Source organism: Muscardinus avellanarius (assembly GCF_963383645.1).
Source record: "Muscardinus avellanarius genome assembly, chromosome: 4".
Classification (NCBI taxonomy): domain Eukaryota; kingdom Metazoa; phylum Chordata; class Mammalia; order Rodentia; family Gliridae; genus Muscardinus; species Muscardinus avellanarius.
This window is the reverse complement of record NC_137789.1, coordinates 29,942,415-29,951,730: the sequence shown is the minus strand read 5'-3', so window position 1 is coordinate 29,951,730 and position 9,316 is coordinate 29,942,415.

The window sequence follows — 9,316 nt, the reverse complement described above, 5'->3', positions numbered from 1 at the left end:
CATGGGTCTAACATTTCAATACATAGGCAGAGGTAAAAATGTTATCAACAAGATGCCAAAGGCACAAGAAATTCAAAGGAGGATCAATACATGGTATTCCATTAAACTGAAGAGCTACTCTGCAGCAAAGAAAGCTATCAAGAAATAAATCTTTTAAAAATTATAGAAATATGGTTGAAAGAAAAAACAGTAATGACAAAGAAGATAAATGGTGATAAGAAATCACCCTAAACAAACAATTATAAAACTAGAGTCAGGGGTAAGAGGGAAGATGGACATTGGAAAGTGTACAGAACACAACCAAAATTGCAGAATGATTTAGTTATGGAGAACATACTGCACTGAATGATTGCCATTTCATAACTTGGCAATTATTTAAAAAAACGGATAATTGCTAGTTAAACAAAGACATGAGGCAATAATGGCTGCCATTAATGAAAATTATTTCAGAGTAATATCAGAGATGAAAGCAACAAATTGATGAACACCAGTAGAAAGTGCATTTTGAATACTCTTTTTAGAAACATGAATTAGATGCATAGATTCCCACATGTATTGCCTTAAACACCTCTTTTCAAGGAAAAAATGTTATACAGCATAACCTGGATATGTCCACTGCCTCCTTCTGTTAATTCAAAGTTCCTGGATCTTCCAGCATAACCCCTTCAGGGGAGGTGGGTTATCTCCTACTGTGGAAAATATGGGTAGATTCTGATATATTGAATTATGTTGAAGAGATATGTGTGTTCAAGAGAGGACTAGAAAAAGATGGTTAAGAACTGTGATGCTTGAATATGTGCATTAGTTAAGGGTATAAACGCAGAGAAAACCAGTGTAATGATAAACAAAATAAAGATAAATAAGTGAATGGGGAAAACCAGAAAAAGGATATTGAAATGTTATTCACAGTATAAGACCCCTGACTTTTATCCTGTAAAGCAAAAAAAATATAGTTAGAATGGGAGACAATATTTTCACTAGAACAAAAAGAATTTTTTCAACAATGTTGAATGTTTACTTCTAAGATGGTAAATGTAATAGAAAACTAACCGTGGGCAAAAATAAGATATCAAGGGACTTGAAACAATACATTTCCCCCCTGACACTCTCTTGTTTTTTTCAAAGAGGATGTTACCTATATTAATAGCAACTATTTATAAATTGCATGTATTCTTTGTTGTTCATTCTAGTTATGTGAATCAGAAAATCAAGTTATAAAAATCTTATGATGTAGATAGTGTGATTAAACTATTTCTGCTAGTAGAAAACTGTACCATGGCACAAAAAGACAAAATAGCTTGCCTAATGTGTCATTGCTAAGCAATAACGATGGGCTTCCAACACAGGCAGTTTGACTCCAGAGTCTATATAGACACTGAATTGTACTGGTAGTCTGAGAATCAAAGAAAATTAACTTTTTAAATAATGTGGATTGAACTGGATACTTTTATATTCCAACTACTTCTATATGCTGATAATTTTACTGTTTATTGAATTCATGTCTAATGCTATTTTTTATTTACCCATAGGGCTCACTTTTTGAGTAATGGCTGAGAAAATATATAGAATATTGATTTAAAATATATATTTCAAAAATAGTGTGGCCTAGTAATGAGCTTAGTATGCTGATTTTGTTTCTTCCTATGGATTCCATATGATATTTTAATAAAATGATTAAGATATGAATACTTTAAAAGATTAATTTTCATTGAATTAATTAATGGGGAAAGATTAGCTAGATTGCAAAACTATTATATTCCTTTTAAATATTAATCTTGTGATGCTAATTTTAATTTTTGGAAAGCTCTAGAAAAGTTTTAAGTTTGACCTTCATGTTACTATCTATGTGAAAAAAGACATATATTGCTTTTTATTGTGAATATTTAAAATTCATTTTTATTTAATAGTCTTCTTTATGTCTTATACCACCAAAAATAACATTCCTGGAGGGATGAATTTGTGAAGCTCTGCAGGACCTGTAGAACAAATATGCCTTATAATAGTTTGCTTCCCACAGAGATTGAACTTGAGAAAACACAAAATAATAAAAATGTATTTTAAAGTTGCCAGAAAAGTGAACATCTAAGTAAAAAAAGCTCATCTCTATCCATCAAGTCAAATTTCTTAACAAAAAATATAGTACTTTAACAAATGGCATGATAAATTGCCAAAGTAACAACTTGCTATTTTATTTAAAGAACAGTAATAGAGCAACAGTCAGCTTCCTTTGCTCAACATAAGGGAAATGCAGAGGATGTTCGGTTATATCTATTTTTATTCTCTTGATTCCTTTTCCACATCCAAATGTGCATCTCACCCTCATTCTCTTTGATATACTGATCAGCATAGCCATCTTTACTACCCATTTTTTATTATAGCCTTTCAATTAATATTTAGATTTCTTGAGTGATATATTTATATCATTTTCATTGTAATATTCAGTTTTTACTCTTTTCACTTTGAGGTTGTCCTACATTTCATGGTTTCAAAATCACTTACTTTCTCTTTAGATCTGGAGTTTAGAAATAGCAGGTTATACAGAATAAATGACTAAGAAGATTATCTGGAGTTTTATTGATACATGTCCAGCTTCACCAAGTTCTAACTTTGATGTAAAGTTGAGTATATCCTCAGTTACATCTTAGCCCTTGTGTTTAAGGTAGCCCATCTAGAAATACAAGAGAAAATACATATTTTCTCTTCACTTTAAGCAAATGAATAAAAGATCCTCAAGACACTTACTCAATTATTTAAAGAGCTCCTTTTATACTTCATGAGAGTGTCACAGGGCATAGAGACTTTATTTTATTTTATTTTATTTTATTTTATTTATTTTCTTTTGGTCTACATTCCAAAAGGAGCGTAGAAGATGACTTTGGTTTGGAAAAAAAAGACAATGAGAACTGTGATACAAAGAAGCTGCACTTGAATAAATTCTTCCAATGAACCATATGTGGGCCCTGCTGGGTGGAAGCAGCCTGGGATTCTGTCTAAATAATGCTTCCTGAAGAGAGGCTTATGTGGACTACAGCAAATAGATGAACAAGTAGAAGCACAGAGACTAAGTGGGAAGTCACATCAGCCAGCTGCAGGAGGCATCAGCTGATAAGTAAAACACAGGTATGAGTCAAGTGGAAAACAGACAGACAACACAAAACCACCATCTGAAAAGGATATCAACTAAGTAGTCCCCATTAAGGCATCCTAAACCCGATTTCAGTAGGGTTAAATTGAAGTAAGATCTTGCTTGCCTCTCCTGTCTTTATTTTCCTTGGGTCTGGTGAGGCTCAAAGCAGCATATGAAAAAATAAATAAATAAAGTGGAGCCTGAAAGATAGACAACAACTACAGGCAAGTTCCTAAGTTCCTTTCATCTTTTCTGTGGATTTTCAGATATGAAACAGCCAAAAATTATCAGCCGAGAGACAAAGCATTGGGGTTTTGATGGATATGATACTCTGCAACCTAGAACACAGAACTGTCTATACTTTTGATCTTGAGGTGAGGTCATGTTGAACAGAAAATTGCAGGATCCTGGGTAGTTGAATGGCTGTATGTAGTAGGTCTTCTCTCCTATTCAGATCTGCTGCTTACCTGAGAGAAAAATGAGTGTCTATTTGAGCTTTTTGTTTTATCATTTGTCTTTCTTTGTTTACTTATTTTATTTTTAAGCCATTGTGTTTTCATTGCTTTGTTAAAACCAAATTAGTATTTTTACAAATTTGGAGTTGATGTTTAAAGAAAGATTATATTTAGAGAAGAAATGATAATCATAATCTAAAACTTGTGGCAATACCTTAAAGATTAGGGAAAGCGTGAAGGTAAACCATTAATGAAACTCTAAAAATAATGAAATTAATAGTTGCTTTTTTTTTTTTTTTGGTGGTACTGGGGTTCCTGGAAGCCCTTCTACCTTCGGACTACACTCCCAGACCTATTTTATATTTTTGAAACAGGGTCTCTTATGCCAGCGCGGCTGGCTTCGAACCTGCGCGATCCTCCTGTCTCCGCCTCCCAAGCGCGGGGATTACAAGCGTGCGCCACCACGCCCGGCTTAATAGTTGCTTCTCTTCTAAGGGATGGCTGTGCTTTAATTGCGGGATTAAAAATTTTATACATATGTTTGGTTAACCACAGGAAAGAAGATGGATATGAATTGTTAGCTTATTACACTTGGGACCCAGACCTCCAATGAGAAAAATATTCAGACATTTGTCTTTTTGCCATGAACTATATTCCCTATCTATTTTTGCATAATATATGTGAAAGCATATGCATTTATATGTATGTATGTATATATATACCTATTCTTTTGTATATACATATATACATATATGTGTGTTTGCATGTATATGTATATGTATATGTACACTATCTTTGCCCTATTTACTTATTAACTTATATATTTTTAAAAACATTATTAGATAACATTTTTAAAAAGTAAAATCTGTGAGGCTTACAAAATAATCAGTTTTGATAATGTATGCCTCTATGTAACCACCACTTATTCAAGATATAGGACATTTTTCTCCACCAAAAAAGAAAGTTCTATTAGTTCTTTTCTAGCTTATATCTCTGAACCAAAAAATTTTTTTTCATTGTTCTGATTTCTTTCACTATTTATTGCTTTTGCCTTTTGAAATTTGAATTCACTGAAATTTAGAGTAAGTAATCTATTGGGCTTGGTATATTTTACTTACTATGATATTATGGTGATTCATGCATATGATTGTGTATATCATGAGTTCAATTCTTTTATTATGAGATGAGTGTGAAGTTGTAAGAATATATAATGATATTTGATACATTCACTTTGTATTGAATGTTTGCATTCTGTCTTTGGGTACTATAAATAAATCTGTTGTTAAGACTGGTCTACAAGGCTTATATGAACATATTTTTTCTTGAGTTAATACATAGAATAAATAATGCTGTATCATATAGCTTTATATATTTAATTTTATAAGTAATGAGAAAAACTTTTTCTAGGTAATTATTTTTGTTTTATACCCACATCATCAATGTATAAAAGTTCCAGGACTCTACATACTTCTATATTTTAATGTCTGTTTTTTTAAATTTCAGCCATTATAATTTTTAATAATAGTCTTTAAATTTTATACATTTTCTCTAAAACAAATACTAATAAATATTTTTAACTACTTATTGTCTAATCTTTACATTTAGGTTGAACTTGAGGTGATTTTTCTTTTCTCACTGTAACTAGTTTGATTTCCAGAAATTTAAAGATATGTACTCTGTTTTATTTATTCTTTTGTTGGAGACATGCACTGAGATTATTTTCTCCTTATCTCTCAGTTCTCTATTACATTTCTCTTAATGGCATCCTGAAATTAGAGAAAAGTTTCCATCATCTTGTACCTCATTGAGATGTATGACTACGATGCACCAATAAAAAATTTTAAAAGAAAAATTTAACTTTAATAAAGTCAAATTTATTAATATTTAAAAATTTTATCTTCCTTGTGTTTGATCTTGATATTTTTCCTAACGCAAATGTTAGTTTCCATTTTTAAAATAAAATTTATAAAAATAGATATATTCTACTTTAATATTTCTGTGTAATATGACATAGAGATTAAGGTTCATGTGTGTGTGTGTGTGTGTGTGTGTGTGTGTGTGTGTATTCAGTTGTTCAATCCTTAAATTAAAAGCACTTAGAAGCAGGGCGTGGCACACACTTGTAATCCCCGCGTTTTGGGATGAGGAGACAGGAGGATCGCGCTGGCTTGAGACCCTGTTTCCAAATAAAAGTATATAAAAAAAAATAGGTGTCTGGGAGTGTAGCCCGGAGGTAGAAGGATTTCCAGGAATCCCAGTACCACCAATAAAAAAAAAAGGTGATTTTGTTCGAAGCACCCCATCTTCTGTATTTCTATCTTCTTAAAAAAACTCATTTAAATCTTAAAAAAAAAACCCACATAGATAAATAGTTGCTATGGTTTAGATTTGGAATGTTCCCTCAAAAGCTCTTTTGTGAAAAGCCTGGTCAGTAATACAGCAAGTTCAGAGGTGAGGTAGGTGTGGAGGAGGTGGGTCACTGGGGGTGTGGCCCTGAGTCCTGTATACTTTTTCTGGCTACTTCATGTCTCTCTCTGCTCTCTAGCCAGGAGCTGATGAGCTTTCATCTGCCATGCCCGGCAGTCAAAGTGTTTCTTCCTTGGACTCATATAGCTATGGTCAGAATGTCTGAAACTATGGCCCATATAAATCTTTTATTCTCTATTTGTCCTTATCCACTTTGTCACAGTTATCAAAAAACCATACAAGATTTATTGTATTACTTTCTTAGTCCAATTTGAGCAGAAATGAATTTCCTAAATTATATAAAGGTATATTTCTTGGTTATCTATTATATCAATATTTTTGTGAAACTGGAGATGGAACCCAGGGACACTCTACCTCTGAACTACACCCCAAGCCCTATGTTTTTATTCCTAATTTTGAAACCGAATCTTACTAAGTAGCTGAGGCTGTCTGAGAACCTGTGATCCTGTTGTCTCATCCTTGTACTGAGATTACAAGCGAGGATCACCATGCCCACCTTATTATATAAATTCTTGATTGTGCATATCATCATGTCGATACCATATTATTTTGATTATTGCGGTTTTACTGAAAGACTGCAATTCTGATAATCATTCTCTTTAGCTTGTTCTTTTTGTTTTCACTGTTCCAAGTCTTGTGCAATTATGTATACATTTTAGAATCTACATTGCATTGGAGATACTGGAAAGAAAACTAAGAATAAAAAAGCTATGCCAGAAAATCCACACAGGTTCTGAGACAAACAAGCAATTCAGAATCCACAGGTAAGTTTTAAACAAATTTACTTCACTAGCCTCCAGGGAAAGCAATAGTGCCATTCATTAAACAAACCCACACTGTGAAAGAGAAGTCTTGAAGGAAAATGGAATTTAAGGTCTGGCTGTGAGAGGAATTTTGCAGTGAAAATTCTGTTTGCCTTTCTCCAACTGTGGTAGTAACTGCTCCTTCATCATGCTTTTCTGTAGGTGTTAAGTGGCCCTTTCCTCTGCTTTCCTTTGTTACTTTACAAGCAGGACAACACCTCCACTCCTTTTAGCCTATGGTACTTCCAGTTCTGAGAGCATCACCACAGAAGTCCTAGTTGATCATCCCCCAGTCATTAATATCACTGACTCCTTACCTATTTTAGTACACTGTCTTCATTAAGTAACCATCCAGCAGCTAATGGAACTAACAAGTAGCCATCTTCTTAAAAGGATGGACCTTTCCATGGTGACTATGTGTTCCCAAAGATTCTTTCTTGTAGTGTTCTGATTGAATTGCATGGAAAAGGGAAAGGAAAAATGGAATAATGCTATTCTACAAGGCAGGAAATATGACAATAACCAAATGCTCCCTGTTTATAATACCTTCATTTTTAATCTATTGGCGTTTCTAGGGAGCAACTACAGAAAATGTACTATAGTGAAAGTAGATGTGACTATAATAAAACATTGTAAGCTATACATTTGTTAAAATCAAGAAGGAAGAATTGTAATAAGTTGACATCAATATAATTACAGGAACAAATTGTTAGAATATCAGAATATTAAACTTTAAAAAAATATCTGTCTATATATGCAACTGCAATGAGACAATATCAATAAAGAGACAAACTTTCCTTATTCCTTACTACTGAAAATATAAAAAACAGAATTTTTAGTCATTTAAAATAAAATGATTATAAAAAATTTAAAAACCAACAAGGCACATTATATTAATGTAAATTTAGTAAGAAAATTTTTCTACTATATGATAGTATGCATAAATTTTAAGTGAAACATATCAGAAATATAAAGAACTGGAGATTATATGTTGTTCCTTCATATAATTCTCAAATTGATCTTTATTTTCTTAGTGTTTCTCCAATCTCTGCTACCTTTTATAGTAGCATTAACATTCAAATAGAAATGTACAAACATAATTGTTGAATACAGATAGAACAAAAAGTAAATATGGTTTTGGATGCTACATAATATGTATATACTTATGTTTATATATAGTTTTTAAAGTGCATTTTAAATAATCTCAAAATAACCCTAAAGGGATGTCTCAGTCAACATTCTCACAGCTATGACCCAATAACCGACTGCACAACTTAGAAGAAGAAAGACTTATTTGCCTACAATTTTTGTAAATTTTAGAGGTTCAGTCTACATCAGGCAGGATTTGTGAAGCTCAGAGCATGGCTGTAGGAAGCAAAGAGAAAATATGGCTCTTAAATTTTGCTATGTTTTTGAGATGGGTAATAAAATGCATATATATATTTATATATATATACATATATACATATGAATAAATTGATTTTTGATAATTTTTATATTTATAGTCATATTCATTATAAGTATTTTCACAGAACTTTTGAATCATGGTTTGTAAAGTAGAGAAGGTAAAATTAGAATTCCCTAGCATCCAAGTAGTAATTTGTCATGTTTTCTGCTTTCTACCTTTTAAATATTTTTGTAATATTTAGAGGATTATTTGTCTTATAAATCCTAATTCACCAAGGTAGAAACTAGAGAACTTACTCTCTTAATTATCATTTCTTTTTTAGTAACGATGGATAAAATATGTTTCACTAATTTGAAATATCCTTTTGTGCTGTCAATATAAGGAGAAAACAAAAGAATGAAATTGATCTGAGGGGTTTGTCTTCTGGCTATTCCATCCATTGTGAGGAGGGGTATCCATCATATCAAGGGATCTAGAGACAAAGATTTGGGTAGGGGTTAAATCAGCGATGAGTACATGTTTGTACACACAAGTTTTTAACCCAATAAGTTGTATGAATATAATGCACCAATAAAAAAAAAAAAAGATCTGGTACTTATGTGCAGGAGATGTCAGTACCCACATTGCAGGATTTTGTGAGTTGTTAAATTGGTGCTGAGAAGTGGCAGATGTGAGAATTCAACTGTGCACATCATATATAAGGTGCTTGTTACTTGTTGCATTGAATCCAAGCCTGGCTTCCTGCCTCCTGGAGATTCTGCCTTCCTAATACTGCTTAGTACATTTATCCTTCTGCTAGTTCTTTACAATATTGCCTTGGACTGTCACTTGCCCTTACACTATCAATTACCCTCTGGACAATTCTGTATTTATACTCTGTACTGATGACTCATGCTACTGAGCCACAGAAAAGAGGTACTCTATCTTAGCATCTTATGTGGCTTACTTTGAAGATAATGAAGTGCATCTAACATGAGAGGATGAAACCCTGGGACAGGATGACATAGAATATTAAGACTATCAGTTCAGCAGATCA